Source organism: Tiliqua scincoides, chromosome 2 (genome assembly GCF_035046505.1).
Source record: "Tiliqua scincoides isolate rTilSci1 chromosome 2, rTilSci1.hap2, whole genome shotgun sequence".
NCBI lineage: Eukaryota > Metazoa > Chordata > Lepidosauria > Squamata > Scincidae > Tiliqua > Tiliqua scincoides.
In genome coordinates, this window is record NC_089822.1 from 86,587,126 (window position 1) to 86,605,823 (window position 18,698).

Genomic DNA, 18,698 nt, shown 5'->3' on the forward strand with positions numbered 1-18,698 from the left:
GAAAGCCAACTAAAAAATTTAATACTGCAAAATAAAGCTGTTAACACCCAGGAAATAATTTGAAGTGAGCGAGCTTTCCAAACAGGCGAGCACCGCGTGTGCCATCTCCCATCTCTTCCTCAAGTTATTCTTGAACACGTTCGTTTGCATCCTGTGTTGAGTGCCGAAACGGCGACCATATGCATTTTGGATAGAAAGAACATGGCAGATGGATGAATTATTCAAAAGTGGGGGAGGTAAGACTGCCGTAACACAAACAACAACAACAAAAAGCAGGCAATAAAAAAAATATACAGCAACAAAATTAGAAGCATTTTTGTTATTTTGGGAGATTAAGATCAGAGCCCTACCGCAGTTAGCAAAATGCAGGCTGCCAATTTGCAGCCGGGAACTAATCTTTCATGTATCCCCCTACTAGACCAACTCTCTGTGTGGTTCCTGTAATTGTTCCCTTGGAGACCTGCTGAGCTGACATCTGGTTTGGGGAGTTTCCAAGGCCTCTTCCTCAAGAGCAGAACTAAAGATAGACCTTTTAAAAAGCAGCTATATGCAAAAATAATAAGGTAGCATAATGTGCTGGGTTTTCACCTTCAAATCTGTAACCTTAGAATTAGAAATGCTTGCATAGAAATATATTTGAGTGTGTGTGTGTGTGTGTGTGTGTGTCCTTTTTTAAACTGCTTGCCTAGAAGAATGAAGGAGTAAGCAAGATGTCTTAGAAACTCTCTAGCCAAGGTCAGAAGATATCCATAATGGTAGCAATCAAAAACAGAGTTTAGGGAATATGACTACATTCATTTGCTATTCTACAATTACTCTTTGACACTTGGAAAAAGTCATTGGCTGGGTAAATCACCCTAGGGAATGCTGGTCAACCTTCCATCCCCTGACCTGGAAATAATTATGGTGACACGATCATGTCACCACAAATACTTCCAGTGCAGTTGGAGCGAGGCCAGCCACTTCTAAAGAAGCGGCCAGCTTCATTTTGACCAAGCACGTCAAGAAAGACTGCAGGGCAGGCAGGTCCTCCTGCTCACACCCACAGCCTTTCTCAGCATGGATGGCGCAAAACCAGCTGCTTCCAATAAAGCAGCCAACTTCACTCTAATCAGCCGTGCTGAGAATGACTGCGGAGGTAGGCAGGTCCTGTCCCTGCAGTTATTCTCAGCATGGTTGCACACCGTTCAGAACAAGGCTGGTGCTTCTGCGGGTGGCCTCGCTCCAAGTGGCTTGGCCGTGAGAGAGGGGGGTAGGACCATGGCAACTGGATCGCCAGAAGAGTGCCTCCCAAGATCCTGTGACCCCCCCCATAGCTACACAACTGTGCAAAATAATGGGATTGTAGCCCAAGTTTTGTTAGACGTGGCTAAGGAAACCAGTCACAATGAAGTCCCACTTGATTCTATGGGACTTCCGGCTGAATCCTGTGTGCCTGCTGCATTGCTGGAACTCGCATTCTGGTGGTGCAGTGTGCCCAGGTGGGTGTGGCAGGAGGAGGGTGAGAGCTCTGCTGGATCCTGAGCTCAGTGTCAGGCCAGAAGGCCCAACATGGAGTCTCTCAAATCTGCACCAGCAAAATAGTCGGCACAGACTTGAAAAGTCCCATTGTGGGGCTTGGGGCTTTCCCCAGGGGAAGGGATGAAAATCCCCTTCTCCCGAAGAGACCTCCGGTGGCTGCCATGATGCTGCAGGATGCAGCGGTAGCTGCTTTGGCGCTGCTACACCCAGCGGCAGCACTGCTTTTAGGACTGGGCTGCCCATTCCTAAACAACATACTGTACCCTGTGTTTGTCCCTAATGGTTGTGATCATATTCACTAGCCCATTTTAGGACATGGTGTAAGGAAATCTGGGGATTTTCATCACACCTTTGTACTCTGGACACAAGCAAGGTGTAATGCAAATTCACAACTAAACATAACAAGTAAGGACATTTAACTGAATTACTTTCACCCCCCCCCTTTTTGAGCCTAATTTGGATTATATTAGCCAAACTAATTTGCAGAAAAGTAAGAGCAAACAGATAAATGGAAATTTAATATCGCAGCATTCCTTAGGTCAATGCTATTCAGAGCTAAATCGCTTAATGGAAAAATTAGCTTCTGATCTTCTTGACTTTTCATTAAAAAGTCATCAGCACTTGGAAGTGAACAGGCTTATAGAACTGAGAGGTTGCCATGGAGTGACATGTAGATCAAACTGCACCAAACACACAGGATTCATGAGAAAGTTCTCCTGTGCAAAACCTTTTGAAATGAAGGGTCGGTCCTCAAGATTTGCACAGTGGGGAGAGAAAATATCAGTAGATTGGGCCCATGCTAAATAAGAAGTAGTAGTGGTAAAATAAAAGGGGGGGATCTATGCATAGTTTTTGAATGAAATATAACTTTTGGTGATTTCAGTTAAAGTTGAAACACATAATATGCAGCCTGATATGATGTATTCATCCAGATCTAGAGAGAGAGAAAAGAGCGGAGAAGGAGGAGGAAGAGTAGTTATAGAACATTGGACTAGGACCAGGGAAACTGGGGTTCAAATCCCCTCTCAGCTGAAAAGCTCTCTGTGTATTCTTGGCTCAGTGAGACTCTCTCTCTCTCTCTCTCTCAGCCTAGCCTATCTCATTGGCTTGTTGTAGGGATCAATGAGGTATCCCATGTTTACTGCCCTATGCACCTTGGAAGGAGAAATGAATAAACCACAACAACAACAACTTGTTCTGGATTGAACCACTGAAGCCTGAATATCAAATGTTTCCATGATCTGCTATGTACATTTTTACGTACAGTAAAACACGTGCACACACACACAATGTCAGGAAGATACGCTGGTTCTTTATGTTCTGGGTGGAAGAGGAATTTTTTTCTCCCTTGATTGTGTTGCTTGGCTTTGAATTTTCCTGATAATGGGTAGAGGAACTTACCCAACACATAAACACAAACAGAACAGGAAAACAGCGCTATTCATAGAGTAAAATTGGTTCTGACACTGTGATGATGAGCTGCATTTTAGAGTTTATTCTGAACAATGATGCATCCGTGGAAGAACTGTGACTATTCAGAGATGCAAAGAAATCTTGGAGAAAAACGGATTCCGTTTTTCCGTTTCCAAGCTCCAAAAAAGATACTTGCTTTTTTCCAAGCTCTTTTTGCCACACTGACTGGCAATTTAGGTCTGATAGATCTGTTTATACCTCAAACGGCGGATGCTTAAATAGTTCATTTGACTGACTTTTTGTATGGAATCATGTTGGATATATATAAGTGGTTGTAATAAAATTATAGAAACATATAAAACAGACTGCCGACACCAAAGCAATTTCAGAGGAGCAGTTTATCTCTGGCTTTGTAGTGTTTCAACATGTAGAACCAAGAGAGATAAACCCTTCTGATATTGATCTCAATGCACAGTCATAAAAAATTAAAAGTTATCTGCCAGTAAAAAATGTTTCCCATTTTGTTGAGAGAAAGCTTGAGTGCCCACGTGAATACAATTTACTACATTAATAAAGTACTCTGGTGAATATTATTTTATGATTTTTTTATTGTTTCCCATAGACTTAAGAAAACCTCTTCAGAGTGCTTTATTTGGCTTTGGGGCTCGGCTCTGTCCTTTCACACATATATAAAAGTTGAAAAGAATACATTCCATCATAAAGAACTAGAATAGACCACTGGATGTATAACCGTCTATGAGCTTGTTCCTTTAGGGCCCTATCCTATCCTGAAATTATGCTGGTGAATTGCGAGGCCCGCCAGCATTAGGCAGAATGGCAGCAGCTCTGCCATTTTGAGTAGAGTTATAGATGGCCTCATGCCACCAGTGGCTTTCTCCAGACCCACTGCCAGCAGCAGTCAACCCAAACTCCTGTCCCTGCCCGAACTTGCCCCCAGAAACACCTCAGACTTACGCTGGCTAGAGACCATTCGTAGATCTCAGGAGACCCACAGGTGACTAGGGAGCTGCCAAAGTGGTAACTAAAATTTTTCTTTACTTACTTCTCCCAGCCAGCCTAGTCTGAGCCGGGTCAACCAATGGACTCTTAGTCAGTGGTGCTACATGCTGTGGTGTTGGATAGGATTGGGGTATTAATGTCAGAAGCTATTTACAGGGGTCCCATTTATATTCCAACATTTTCCCTAGGAGTATGGAGCAGGCCACATGGGGTTACCTCATTTTTTTAAAACAAAAGGGTATTTGTATTTTATTACTATTACAGTAACAGCCCAACCATAACTAAACCCACCCCCACCGATGCAGCTGTGACACCAGAGCATGTGCTGCATCCTGTGGTGGGGGCAGTCCCAGAGGTCTCTCTGAGATAATGGAACATTTACCCCCCCCTTTACATCAAGGTAAGCCTCTACATGTCCGATGGGTCTACTCAGACCTGTGGCAGCTTCTTGGCTGGTACAAGTCCAAGTGGACCCAGGGAGGTGGATTGAAGTCAAGAAAGGGGATAGGATATCAACAGAGTTGCTGCCATCAATAACCACCCTTTCCTGCCCTCAACACACTTTCTCTCTGCCCCAATTCCTGACCCTTTTCTACCCCTCCTCACCCCTGAAATACCCCCTTGCCCTCTAATGGGCTTATATACACCCCTGAAATACCCCAGCCAGTGCTAGACCTGGCCAACTCTGCCTCCAAGAAAGACACATTTCTAAGAACGGATGAGATGATGACCAGAAAACAGATAGTGCTGGTAGCTGGCACTTCTGGAGGTGAGGCTGTTCTGTGAGTTAAAAGTAGAGCTGAGAGGAATTCACCCATTCTGTTCCGTGATGGTTTCATGGGTCCTCAGCAATTCATTCTGTTCTGCCTGTCTTCTGTTTTAATGAAAAGCGTTTCTAAAATTAAGTCATGAATTGGCACACATACTGTCTGCTGCAGTTTTCAGTTTGCATCTTGATTAAGTTACAGGTTACTGATGCACACCAGTGCATATGTATATTGATTCAGTCATGGTGCAAAAAGGAATGTTGATGTGATCTCACATCCAAATTCCTCCATCCGCTGTCATTTAATCAATACATTTTCGGTTGCATCCAGTTGTGTGCATGCGTGTGCTCAGTGTTTTAATCAATGCGCTTAGATGTCCCTGCCAGTAACCAGTAAGGTTGTGGAAAGATTAAAACTGGAAATTGGGGCAAGCTGCATATGTGCAGCAGCGCAGTTTTAACAAAAGACTAGAAATCAAAAAATGGAAGAATGGCAGATCTTATTGGTTTGGTGCCTCTCCAGAGGCAATGTCAAGTAGTTCCAGAATTCTACAGTCTGGGGAGAAATCTGGATGAGGAAAATTATATGTGTCCCTAATTATAAAGCATCCCTTTTTATTTTGCCTTTGTTAAAACTTGCAAACATATAGAAATGCATTTTCCTCTTGTATATTGATATTGTTAGTAAATGTTTGTAATTGTGATATTTGATTCATGGCACAGGAATTTATATGAATAGGCAAAAGAATTAGGCAGGGTATTTCATGAAATTTGGATGAAGGAGACAGTGTGGTCCAATCTCTAGTCATTCATGAAATTCACTGGCAGCACAATCCTATACATGTCTATTCAGAAATAAGTCCAATTGTGTTCAATGAGGCTTACTCCCAGGAATGTGCATTTAGGATTGCAGCCTTGGTGACAATATAGCCATCTGTCTCACCCATCCTTTGACCATTTGTGGCACTCCAAGCTGAATGTGCAAGTCATACTAACTGGGACCTGGATGTAGAAGAATGCTTAGGAAATCATTCCCCCTTATTCCTTCCATGTTGTGCATAGGTCCTACTCAAAATGTAGTCCATGGGCTAGTTAACAGTCTGTAAGTCATTGGCTGCTGGTCTGGCATGTCCCCTGGGGCTTCCTTCTACCAGCTTCTCAAAGTTTTCTGAAGCTTGCCATGAGAATTGGATGTGTGCCAAGCCTTGGAAGAGGTTCTGAGAAGCAGCAAAGTCAAATAAGCTGTCTCTCTTTCTGTCTCTCCCTCTGTGCACATGCAAGGATGGCTGGGGTAGGACACAATGTGGACTGCACAGGGAGGAAGAGTATTGCACACTCCTCGGCATATGATAGACCTGCATGTCATCAGCTGGAACTGAGAAGAATACAAGGGAAGACAGTGGAAAATCTAGCATGGTCTTAGAAAGATTTGATACTATTAATGTTAATATGTAAAATAAGTGAGATGAGACTTCAAACTTAGACCAGAAATGACATTAATTACCCCCTCCCCCAAATGTATATAAAAGTACTTAACCAAATTTTAATGCACACTACATACAATTACTGGTACATTTAGCACAGTGCAATATTTAATATATGATGTAACATGACCAGTCATACAGGACAACAAAGTCTTAGCTTTAGCAAACGACATGAAAATTTCCACCATACATAAGCCAATGCTACTCACATGAAGAGATGAATACAAACAATTCAGAAGGTGTTCTACATCCCCAGGGTTTGTTCCATGCAGTAATGCATGATACTATTATACTTCTCAGATAGCTGGCATATGGCAGCTCTTTTCTAGCACATAAAGGCTTTTCAAGAAATGTTTATCCTCCCCCCCATTTTAGAACACAATGAATATGAAATACAGATGTGTAAAAATAGATCAGTTTGCAAATAGTGCTGCTTTGAGGACCTCTGGAGGGTGAAAAGATAGGATGTAAATGTAATAAACAAACAACAGGTTAATTATGCCACATAAAGTCGATACACTGAAGTGGTGATTGGCTTGCCTCAGCACAGACCCAGATCATGGCCCAGCAATATGCTGGTTGCCTCCCAAACTGTCCTCAACACTGGCATGACAAGTTAAGACCTGGGTGCATGGTGATCCCTTTTCAGGTGATCCCTTTGACCATACATTAGGGATCAGCAACTGGCAGCCCCAGAGCTAAATCTGTCGCTACCAGTTGCCCTGCTATATCAGAAACAAAACTGTGTGCAGTGAGACTGCCAGCATGGATAAGGAGACTGCCACCATTTACTCTCTATCATCTTGTCTTAATAGAACTCTCCACAAAAAAAAAAAAAAACTCCAGGGGGAGTCCAAGTTGAACCACCACCTGTCCACCCCAAATCCCATCATCCCTCTTTGGCAGCGTGTATGCACTAGGCCAGACCCCACATGTCTGCCAGCCAGCCAACTCTCTCTCTCTGCACAAACAGGGACCGTGTCATCTTCCTCCTTCACCACTACCACACCACCACTATCATCCCTTCTGCTGCTTCTTGTAAAGTGCTACGCCAGGAGAATCCTGTTCCTTACCACCTAACTACCTTACAAGAAGCTACAAGGAAAGAAGGCAGGCAGCGACCCTCTTTCCAAGTGCTCAGGAAAGTGCTGGGGGGAAAGGTCACTGTGCTGGTGAGACAAGAAAAAGAAGCAAGCTCCCCCTCCTTAAGAGAGCCAGCAGGAAGAAGATGGCTCAGTCAAGTAGAGTGGTTAGGCAGGTGGCAGTCTGTCATGAATCCATGAATCCAAAGTCCATGTTAGGCCTAAGTGGGCATGAGAAGCCTGAACCAACCTAAGAAAGGGTAACTGAGAAGTTGCTAGCAGTTCCCAGCTGCAGGAATGTGGGTAAATAAACAAAGAGGAAGGAATGTGTTGTCTCTCCTTTGATGGCCAGGAAGGACAGATAACAGGAATTACGACCACTTGGGATGCTAGCACCTTAGCAGACAGTCGCCTTAGCAAGGGTGATTGAGTGCAGCTGTGGATGTTCAGTTGGGAGGGGTAAGAACTATGAGGGGCTAGCAACAAGACCAACTTCGGGAAGGTTCTGTTAATCAAGGACAGTCTAATAATTATGAAGTCACCTCAGTACTATTAGCATAGAAGGTATAATAATGAGTGCCCAGGGGTGTGTGTTTTGGTTCCATTGTGGACAGAGAGGTGGGTATGATGATCTGCACGCCTGCAAGCTCCATTGTCCAGCATGGGCACCTGGCCCCATAGGTAGCCCTGGAGCTAAGAGATCTGCAAAAGGTAACTAACCCAGGTGAGAGATAAGTATTAATAGAGATAGCCAGTTAGCTTTATTATTTTATTGCTGATATGTTTCCTAGATGTTTATGCCTCGAGCATTTGCTGCCTTATTGTAGAGTGTGCAACCTTATGTACTTAATAAACTAAAATCTCTTTTACTAAGTTGTTTCATTGTCTGTTGGGGACAAAGGTTCAGAATCCTGCCTAGCTGTTTAGCAAGCTACCAAGTACTTGTTGAGGTCTAGTAACTTGAGGACTGAGGCTTTAATTGAGAAAGAGCTCAGTGCCTGCAAGGGATAGCCTTAAGCCTAGAGGGTCTCACTGTCCCTGGACTGAGGCACTGGCAGATACAGGGTGGTGGCAGTACTACTGGGCAAGGGGCCTTGAGGGTTTTAAGGTTCAAGAAACCAAGGACCCTAAGTCTCCTACCCCCCTTTGTTTACGACACAGTCCAGCAGAGGTGGTAGTTAAATGTGGTATGCCAGATATTCCTTGTCAGTTTGCAGCCTCCCACAGCCCTCTGCTTGAAGCCAAGAGTTCAATCAGCCTCACGGTTGGGCTGTCCCTGCCAAATGATGTACACATTCTACCATGACAAAAGTTGCGGCCCTAAACAACACATCTATCACATCTTGTTCTGTTCAATATAGACATAAACACAGTTCTTGGCCATGTGAGGGCTTTCCAGAGGGGTACACAGTGCTGAGCCATACATAGTCCATGTCTCCTCCACACCCAGGACAACATGGGATGTGGTCATCGGAGCCCGAGATTGAGACATAAGGAGGACGTGTTGAAATATCATTTTTGAGTGGAACACACACTGTTTTAAGCTAAACTCTTCTGTGCCTTACAGAATAGGTGCAAAAATGTGAAGACTAGCACTTCTCTAGTCTTCACAGGTTACATAAGGAAAAGAGGGGATGAATAAAAATGCACGCTTTATTGAAGGTCCCCAATTACCCTCTCAGGAATTCAGAAAGAAAAACAAAAAATATCAGGGAACCAGACAGCCATTCTACATATTTTGCAGAATACAGAGGGTGTGGGAGATGGTCAACCGTTGAACTATACTGCTTCCAGCTGCAGATGGGGGTTACATAATTTTGCAGGATGCCTGTGTCATCCATGGTGGGACCCCATCTTCCCCCCAGGTGGTCTGGTTCTAACAGGGAAGGTTGACACGGTGCAGATGATTCACTCCTCCGAGGGATGGACCACAGAGACTCCTTGCTTGCGAGAGGCAGTTTATTCCAGTAATTGATTTTACATTAATTGGACCCCTTGTTGCGCAACAAGGGGTTCGGCTCAAAGTCCACAAGGTCAAAAGTTAACATGGGTTTCGACATAGATTGGTCCCTCTGCCCAGGCAGGGTTCGTAGCTTCCTGGCATGAAGCTCACAGCTGCCTGGAGGCCTCCTGGGGGGTGGGGTTGGTACTTCATGGGCTGGCTTGGTTCCAGTACACCAGTATTCCCTCACACCCCCTCAATTGTAGGGCAAGGTGGTCCTCTGGGGTCACCCCACACCAAGGAGTATTACTGTTGCCTTCCCTAGGTGTCTTCACCCCCCTCTCCTCCTTGCACCTCCTGCGGCAGGGATCCACATGGAGGGACAGCTTCCACCCCTCCAAGGTAACCAACAGGCTGAGTAAAGGTAGTGGGGTTGCTGCAGTTTCCCATGGCTGTCTTCTAGGAGCCCAGGCCCAAGGAAGAGCAACCTCTCCCTCTAGCTCCTTATGAACCCAGCAGCCAGCCCAGCTAGCCCTACCCTTTCCAGCCATGTGACCAGCCTGAGATTATTATTTATTATTATTATTAACAGTATTTATATACCACTTTTCAACAAAAAGTTCACAAAGCGGTTTACAGTGAAAAATCAAATAACTAATGGCTCCCTGTCCCAATACGGCTCACAATCTAAAAAGATGCAAAAGAACATCAGCAAGTAGCCACTAGAAAAGACACTGCTGTGGTGAGGAGGGCCAGTTACTCTCCCCCTGCTAAAAAAAAAGAGGAGCACCCACTTGAAAAAGTGCCTCTTACTCAGTTAGCAGAGGTTGCGATCTTGCGAGATCTTGTGATCTTACTCAGATCTTGGTATCTGAGCTAAACCGAGCTAAACAAGCGCATCGGTAAAGCAGCTACCACGTTTTCCAGACTCACAAAGAGAGTCTGGTCCAACAAGAAGCTGACGGAACATACCAAGATCCAGGTCTACAGAGCTTGCGTCCTGAGTACACTTCTGTACTGCAGCGAGTCATGGACTCTTCGCTCACAACAGGAGAGGAAACTGAGCGCTTTCCACATGCGCTGCCTCCGACGCATCCTTGGCATCACCTGGCAGGACAAAGTTCCAAACAACACAGTCCTGGAACGTGCTGGAATCCCTAGCATGTATGCACTGCTGAAACAGAGATGCCTGCGTTGGCTCGGTCATGTCGTGAGAATGGATGATGGCCGGATCCCAAAGGATCTCCTCTATGGAGAACTCGTGCAAGGTAAGCGCCCTACAGGTAGACCACAGCTGCGATACAAGGACATCTGCAAGAGGGATCTGAAGGCCTTAGGGATGGACCTCAACAAGTGGGAAACCCTGGCCTCTGAGTGGCCCGCTTGGAGGCAGGCTGTGCAGCATGGCCTTTCCCAGTTTGAGGAGACACTTTGCCAACAGTCTGAGGCTAAGAGGCAAAGAAGGAAGGCCCACAGCCAGGGAGACAGACCAGGGACAGACTGCACTTGCTCCCGGTGTGGAAGGGATTGTCACTCCCGGATTGGCCTTTTCAGCCACACTAGACGCTGTGCCAGAACCACCTTTCAGAGCGCGATACCATAGTCTTTCGAGACTGAAGGTTGCCAATACAAACTCAGATCTTGCGAGATCTCAGGCCCTACTCCCAAGGCGTACACTCTTTCCCATGACACTGCTTTCCTGCTCCCCGTTCGCCATCCCTCTGCTCTTCTGATGGTCCACACAGAGCTTACTTGCTTCAGAGTGCATTGGCATTCCACTGGGGCCAGCAGATTGGTGCAGGCCTCCCCACCAGCACCATGATATCCTGCGGTCATAATGTGCTTTATGGCACGTTTGCAACAGCACACGCACTCGCTCTGCCAGCTCTAGATAGTAGCGTGCCTTGAGCACTGCCATCTTGGATCTCACAAAATCCAAGATGGCAGCGCCCAGCTGTGCAAGGAAGAAGAAGCCGTGGGGGCGTCATGACCTGGGGAAGTTTAGAAACCACTGGCTTACATTATAAATGTCTGCTTTTTCGCTCTTTGGTGTATCTAATGATCTTTTTTTGCAAAACTATTGCTTTTGGGGGATCACTTACCTGCAACAGCAAATATGCAGTTTGTCTGTTTGGGATGAGACAATTGCAGACATTTGCAGCTTTCCTAACCTGGGGTGCATTCTTGCATCAACTCTTTTTAGTGTATTATTTATTGTAAGACTTCATGCTGTTTTTCATGGTTCTTTGAACTTTTATTTTCAAATCTTACGATCTGTAAGCTCAAACCAAGGGACTTGAAGAAATGGTTTGACGGTGTTGTCTGTGGATGATTGTTCTCAAGTAACTCATTGGACAGAAAGTGTTGGATCGCTTTTAAGCAATGTGCCAATGCTTGGGGCTAACCATAAGCATGAGAAAGACTGTTTAATGTCAACTACCTCTGCAGAAAATTTATGGTTAGCCAGAAATTACAATTTGATTGCATGTCCTCCAGCTGCTGGATAAATTCACATGCATCAGCAGGACCCCGTCTCAAGATTCAGGATAGTAAAACTGTAAATCAAATGGCTACAAAGTTAGTGCAACTTTTGGAAGTGTTCTCATGTGACTTCAGGGCAATTTTACAGCCCCATAGTATTGGTGGCTTGGATTCATGCTTGCCAAACTGAATGATAACTTCCAACATGAATCTAGCATATTAGCAATGCTATCCTCTGCAGCGCTGTTGACAGAGTGCTCACTGCATGCTACTGGGAGATGACCAGATGGCCCAGCAGAGGTAAGTAAAAATATTTTTTACTTACCTCCCCATAGGCCACCTGGCCTCCAATGGGTCTCCTTGGACCTACTCTAGCTCTTTTGCTATGACATAAGGCCAAGGAGATCTCTGGGGGCAGGTCCAGACCAGGAAGGGTGGATAGGATCTTGGTGTGCTCAGCTGCCACTGAGATCCTCCCACAAACTGCCCCTGCACTGGCACTTGCTCAGCCTGTTCCCCATCTCAATCTGCCTCCGTACTTTCCTGAACCACCACCACCAAATTATCAGTGGGAAGTGGAGGATAGCAGAGGTTCAGTGAGCCATCACTGTTAGTGGGCCACTGTGGACCGCTGTTTGCATTGGTGCTCATGACCCTCTGAAGTGGCTGCCATGCCACTATAAGCCCAGCATAGGTTTTGCGCAGTAAGGTGTGGGGGTGGGGGAGAGAGAGAGTTAGTTGTTGTTGTTACCATGTCAGGGTTGTTACCATGGCAGCAGAGGAATGGATGGAGCAAGTAAGCTGGATCTAGATGGCCTAAGTGTTAGAGGAACAGAATCTGGATTATTCTTGGGCATCTCTCTCATGTGTGGCCTTCACCAGCCAAGGAGGAGAATCTGGATCAAGCAAACAGAAGGAGTCTTGCTCTGGGAGAGCAGAGGAGCCTGTCGGTGACACAAATACTCTCCTCACTTCTGAGGCCAAGGAGTGAGGGAGCAGAAAAGCCTGTGCTTCGATAGTTGAGTGGAGAGCAGCAGCAGCAGCAGCAGCAGCATCTGTTAGTCAGTGCTTTCCACTACCAGTCTGAGCAGCTGAGATCACAGGCACAGACTGGTAGCACCCTCAGATTGCCAGCCTCTACCATAGCAGAGGAAATCCTCACATGTTGTACGGAAGAACAGTCACTCATAGTGAACTGCCCTACCTACAGTTCTGAAGCAGTCCATCCCAGACAGGGTTTGCCTTAGTGACAACTAGGCCAAAATCTGTATACAGTCCACCCTTTTTATTCACAGTGGATCCATTACAGGACCATCCCCCCTCCACCGCAGATAACATGAATCTGCAGCCACTTCCAGTTTACTGAGCAAACTGGAAATGGCTTTCTGAGGCCTGTGGAAGGCCTTCCAAGGCCTATGGAGGCCTCTGCCCCCTTTGACCCACAGACACATATGCATGCAAAAGATCACAAAAGTCAAATGGTTCATAGTCTTATCAATATTAGTAGAATTTGCTTGCTAGCAATTTTGCAGGATAGTAACCCTGACCTGTTTGCAGCTTTGCCTTGTATAGGTTGGTTTGCTTTAAGCACTGAAAAGATTGACATGTGCTTGAAATGGCCTCTGCTTTAGAATACATTGATTTCACGTTTCCGTGATTCTAACAATTCATGGTGCTGAAGCCGCATTTATGTTTTATGGAAGGTTTACATAGCTCGATCAGCCCTTTGGACCAAAAGGCAAAGGCTTGACATCTAAATGTATCTATTATTTTCCTAACAGAGAACGTACAACAAAAGTAAATCAAAATGGACTCGTATTAAACCTAAGAAAAACCAGTTATTCACTGTGTGCACACTTTGGTAAGGCATGCCCTCCCTAGGCCTAGTAGCTAAACAGGCATATGGTCAGTAGCAGAGCAAGAAGGGGAAGGTAGTGCAGTAAGTACTGCAGAAACCGCAATGTGACATGTAGCAGCCCCTCCCACTCACCGTTGGAGCCATTCCGGGCAGTGACAGCAACACACAGGTGGTTGGTTGGCAACCTTCAGTCTCGAAAGACTATGGTATAAGCCTACAGCACCCGGTATTCCCAAGCAGTCTCCCATCCAAGTATTAACCAGGCCTGACCCTGCTTAGCTTCCGAGATCAGATGAGATCGTGCATGTGCAGGGTAACAGTTGCTGCTTGCCAAACCAAATGGCATCTCCTGCATGTTGCGGTTGCTGCCTGGAATGGGCTCAATGGCAAGTGGGAGAGTCCGTTTACCAAGTGCGTTACGGCACCTGCAGTACTAACAGTGCTGCCACCCCCTCTGGCGATGCTGCTGCATAAAATATTTTGTTCAAAACCGACACTCAAGAAAAGCTCAGCTCCTCAAACTGTGCTGTGTATCTTGCCACTGAGGGGCCAAACAACACATTATGATGAACAGGCCTTGTGAAGTTTTTTTTTCTTTTTGTAAATAGTGTGGTAGGGTCACACAATGGGCTGAAAGCGCACTAGAGGATAGGGGGGACTTTAGGAATTTCTCCTGCTATGTTTCTGATCTCAATCATCTTCCCAATGTGCTAATTTTAAATGGAGAAAACCTTCAGTTGAAAAACCAATCCTTGAACCTACATTCCCCCCCCCCTGTTTTCACTGCCCCCTGCCATGCTATTTGCCTGGTCTGTCCACGGGCCTGCCCACCTGCTGCCCACCTTCCTCCTGCCTTGGAATGTCTGCATTCTGGCCTTTCCCCGCCCTTCTCTAATCCTGAGACAGGCCGGCACATACTTACTCGTCCGCCAGCGCAGTGAGGTCTGATTTGGCCCCCAGAGGCCGGTGCACATCTGTGTGCTGGCATACCTTCTCCCACAGTGGCACAGAAGTACCTTACAAGCACCGGCCTCCAAGGGCCAAACTGGGCCCTGCTGTGCTGGTGGACAATAAGTATGCACTTGCCTGCCTAGGCCAGCGCGCGGGTTCAGGGAGCGTGTGGGAAGATGGAATGGGGGCATTCCGGGGTAGGCCCATGGGTGGACTGGGCCCAGGAGAGAAGTGGAGCTAGGTTCTGGCACTTAGGCCATATCCTAACCCCCGTCGTAGGTGGCCAGGCGGCCTCTTTAGGTGGTGCAGATCTACCACCTAATGCAAATCTGAGTAGCCCTATTCAAGCCGTTGTCATGTTATCCGAGGGAAGGGGAGTAGATTCCCCTTGTCCCAAGTTGCACTGCATCCAGCCCCAGCCCTCTGCTGGATATAGCGCATGCCAGTCGGCCTGCCTATTCCAACGCAGGATAGGATTAGGCTATTAGGCATGTTTGCAGTTCAGTTAAGATTCTTGCTGCCTTTGACTTGCTCATAGTACCAATAAGACTGGCCTAGGGCACACTTTGGATTGTGCCCTAAGGTGCTTTGGCAAGAGATTCCGGTGCATTTTCACTTCAAGCTGGGCTCAACTAGGTTGGAGGCAATGCCCACCATTTCTGAGCGAGTCTGGGTTCCAGGCTGAGTGAAAATCAACATGATGATTCATCCTTTACATGACAAGAGATACAAACAAAATCCTAGCAAATATGTAATTATTATACGATTCCTCACTTCTTAACACTACAAATACAGGAAAAATAAGAAGTATTTTGGTGAAATATTCCACTTGGATTTCAAGAACTGATAGTAGTTCCCAGCAGGAAATTTTCCACTAGAGGTAAAAATGTAATATCATTTTTTCTGCAATGATTAGTTTACAATTCCTTTCAAAACTCATCAGGATTCAAGAAGTATATACAATGTTTATCAGAATAAGATGGATTAACCTATTGCGGGGTTTCCAAAGCTCCTTGAATAAGGCTGACGCCAAAATGTGAGATTGACTGGCACTACATCCGGAACACAGGAACTTTTGGATTCAGTGGGGCTTTGGGAATTCACCTTCCTGAGTTGTTTATAGACTGTTTTATCATTTGTGCAACACTGCTACCATTTCCAGTGTATATAGAGACATGTACATATTTTTATATTTACTCCAAAATGTATCCAGTTAAACAAAACTCTCACTTCTCCCTGAGACAGTCACTTAAGGAGTAGCTTCCTTCTTCCCTCTTTTCTTTTAACATAACTTATTAGTTGCTTCCTATTTCACAATTCCACTGAGGGCATAATCCTATACCTTAAAAAAATATTTATAATTCCTTTAATCCTATACCTTTAATGAGCAGTAATAAATATGGCACAAGCCCTCCTTACAGTACTCAAACTTATCTGCCACAAATCCGCTTAATGCAGAGTAACTTTGCCCCAATGTTATGCCAGAATGTTATGCTGACTGACAGCCCAATCCTAACTAACCCCTCCTCCTGATGAAGCCATGTCAATGGAATGCGTGCTGCATCCTATGGTTGCAGAGGTCTTGTTCCCTTACCATGGGGCAAGTCTTCACTGCCTGAATGGGTCGCTTTGGATTTGCGCATGCCATTTTGCTGGCAAAGAACTGAGGAGAGCAAATGACAAAGAAAAAGAAAGGGAATGGGTAGATCTTGGTGCATGCATGTGCGGCCCCCTCCCTCTTTGTTGGGCTTCCCACACACACCCCTCTCCACTCAGGCACGTCTCCATTCCTCCCCTCGCTGCCCCATTTCTCCCACTGCCTGCCCCCTGTGCCAACATTCCTGTACTCCTGGGCATAGCCAGTAGCAGCAGTGGACCACCAACTATGCTGCTGTTTGCAGCAGTGGCTCCGAAATGGGGGGGGGGGGGAAGGTGGGATAAATTTATTTATTTATTTAAATTTATTTAAATACAGACAAACAGAAGGCTCGACAACAACATCATTCAGATTGCCTGTGTGCCCCACTGTGTAAGATACAAGACAAGGATTTGTAAGATTGTGAAAGGGCCAAAGCTTTGATTATTAATCAATAAATTGCAAAAGGTTATCCTTCCACTCCTCCCCCACTTCCAGTGCTGGTTTCTGCCTTTGGGACAATGACTCAGCTTCCACACTGATATCTTCCCCCCCTTTCTTGGACAAACCTATCCTGGCTCTAAGCTGTGGATCAGATGTGGATCCCAGCTCAGAGGTGTCAAACGCATTTCACACAGAGGGCCAAATAACATTCATAATGCAGGAAGTGATGTCATGAAGAAAGGAATTGATGTCATTAAGAAGGTCGTGACCAGAAATTAGCACTTTTTTCTCACTTAGTAACTCTGCTGCAAATGACAGAAGAGAAAATATGCAAATCTTGATCATATTTTCAAGATATGAGAGAGTTCAATTATTGTACAGGCTGCCCTTTGAGCAGTGACACCTCAGCACAGCTCAGTAACTGTGAGCAGCTGATGGGGGTGCTGGAAGAACCTAAGGGCCAGATAAAGAGGTTGCACGGGTCACATCTGGCCCCAGGCCTTATGCTTGACACCCCTGTCCTAGCTTATCACCACCATCCCACAAAGGAGTCAAGGTAGCTCAGAGTTGCACCACCCACCTCAAGCTGGTCAGCTTTTGAGAACTTCTCAAAACCAAGTTCTTACCAGTGATGGTGACTGGTCCTCATTTTGGCCTTCCCATTCTCTTTCCAGAGCGATTTGTATTTGACCCTGAACAGAACCAAAAACCAAGTTAAGTGCTGTCACTTAAAAGAACAAACTGAACCAAGTCTCTCATGGCCCAATCCTACTGGATATCTGTGCCACCAGACCGCCACCCCTCCCACACCAACTTATTGGCGCTATGGCTTCAACATGGCAGCCCAGCTACACAAAATGGTGGGACTCTCTTTGTGACAGCCATTAAACACACTGCCCTGACAGAATGCACATTCCCATGGTACAGAGGCCCAATAGGATTGGGAGAAGTTCTCTTATTTTCCTAAGAATGCACAGCAGGCAAGCTTAAAGGTTCTTTACTTCCCCCAAGTAGTAGAGATATACTACTACTATATATACTCTATATACTCCCCAGGACTTTCATGCTGAAACTCTAGGTTGATGAATTATGAAGGTGTAGCAGAACCGAGTACCAAGAAGATAAGATGAGCTGCAGCAGCAACTGGCACCCTAGGATTTCCCCCTTCTTTACCTTTTATCTATATTTAAATTTTAACGCAGAAGGAGGGATCTTGAGAGATTGGGCATACCTGACTTTGATGTACTTCGATTTGATGTATCTGTTTTGTCCGACCAGATCCAACTGCTGCTGCTCAGTCCTTCAATCTGCTTGCTATTCATGAATCATGAACCAGAGCTGCTGGTTTCAATTAATACTTCATCTTAGCTACCTGGCTTCAAAAAGACTAAGAGAATGGAGGTGGGAGCTTTCAGCAGAATAAAATTGGCCCAATCCTCTCTTGAAACAGAGACTGCAATCCTGTGCATGTTTACTTGGAAAGAAGCAGAGCCAGCTCCAAAGGATAGTTGGATCAGACATGCATCACACCCAGGATGGCCAGATACAGGGCCCATGGGGGGGGGGGCGGTGTAGGGGCTAAATTGTACATGGGTCCAGGGTAAAAAATGAGGCCCAGGAACCAAAGGAGGATGTCTGAAAAATTTCTGGGATCTTATATTTTCTGATTTCACCAGGGCCTATGTGAAAAGTGGGGGTTTCACCAGGTGGGGATTTCACCAGGGCCTATGTGAAAAGTGGGGTTCAGGGGATACAAAGTACCTGGGCCTGGGGTGAAAATGGGGGGGGGGAAGGAGCCAAAGGAGGGAAGTCACCAATTTTGTGGATTCTTGGAAAATGTTTGCATATACTGTGTGAAGACTAGCACTCGCATGTTGTGTCAGCCTACATAGTTTTATGTATCATAATTTATAGAACTTATGAGCCAATGAACCATGACCTGTGTTTTCTTCAGGCTGATTGTCAGTCCAAAATCTTGGCAGGCCTTGCTAAAACGATCCATGAGCTGCTGGAGATCTTTGGCAGAGTGGGTAGTGATAGCTGCATCGTCGGCAAAGAGGAAGTCACGCAGACATTTCAGCTGGACTTTGGACTTTGCTC

At 45.7% G+C, this 18,698-nt stretch overlaps 2 pseudogenes; both read right to left on the reverse strand.

The window, feature by feature from the left end:
• LOC136638566 (zinc finger protein 721-like) overlaps positions 1–18,698 on the reverse strand; it is a 1,054,179-nt pseudogene that overhangs the window by 805,620 nt on the left and 229,861 nt on the right.
• Positions 13,779–13,898, reverse strand: LOC136642637 (5S ribosomal RNA; annotated as a pseudogene).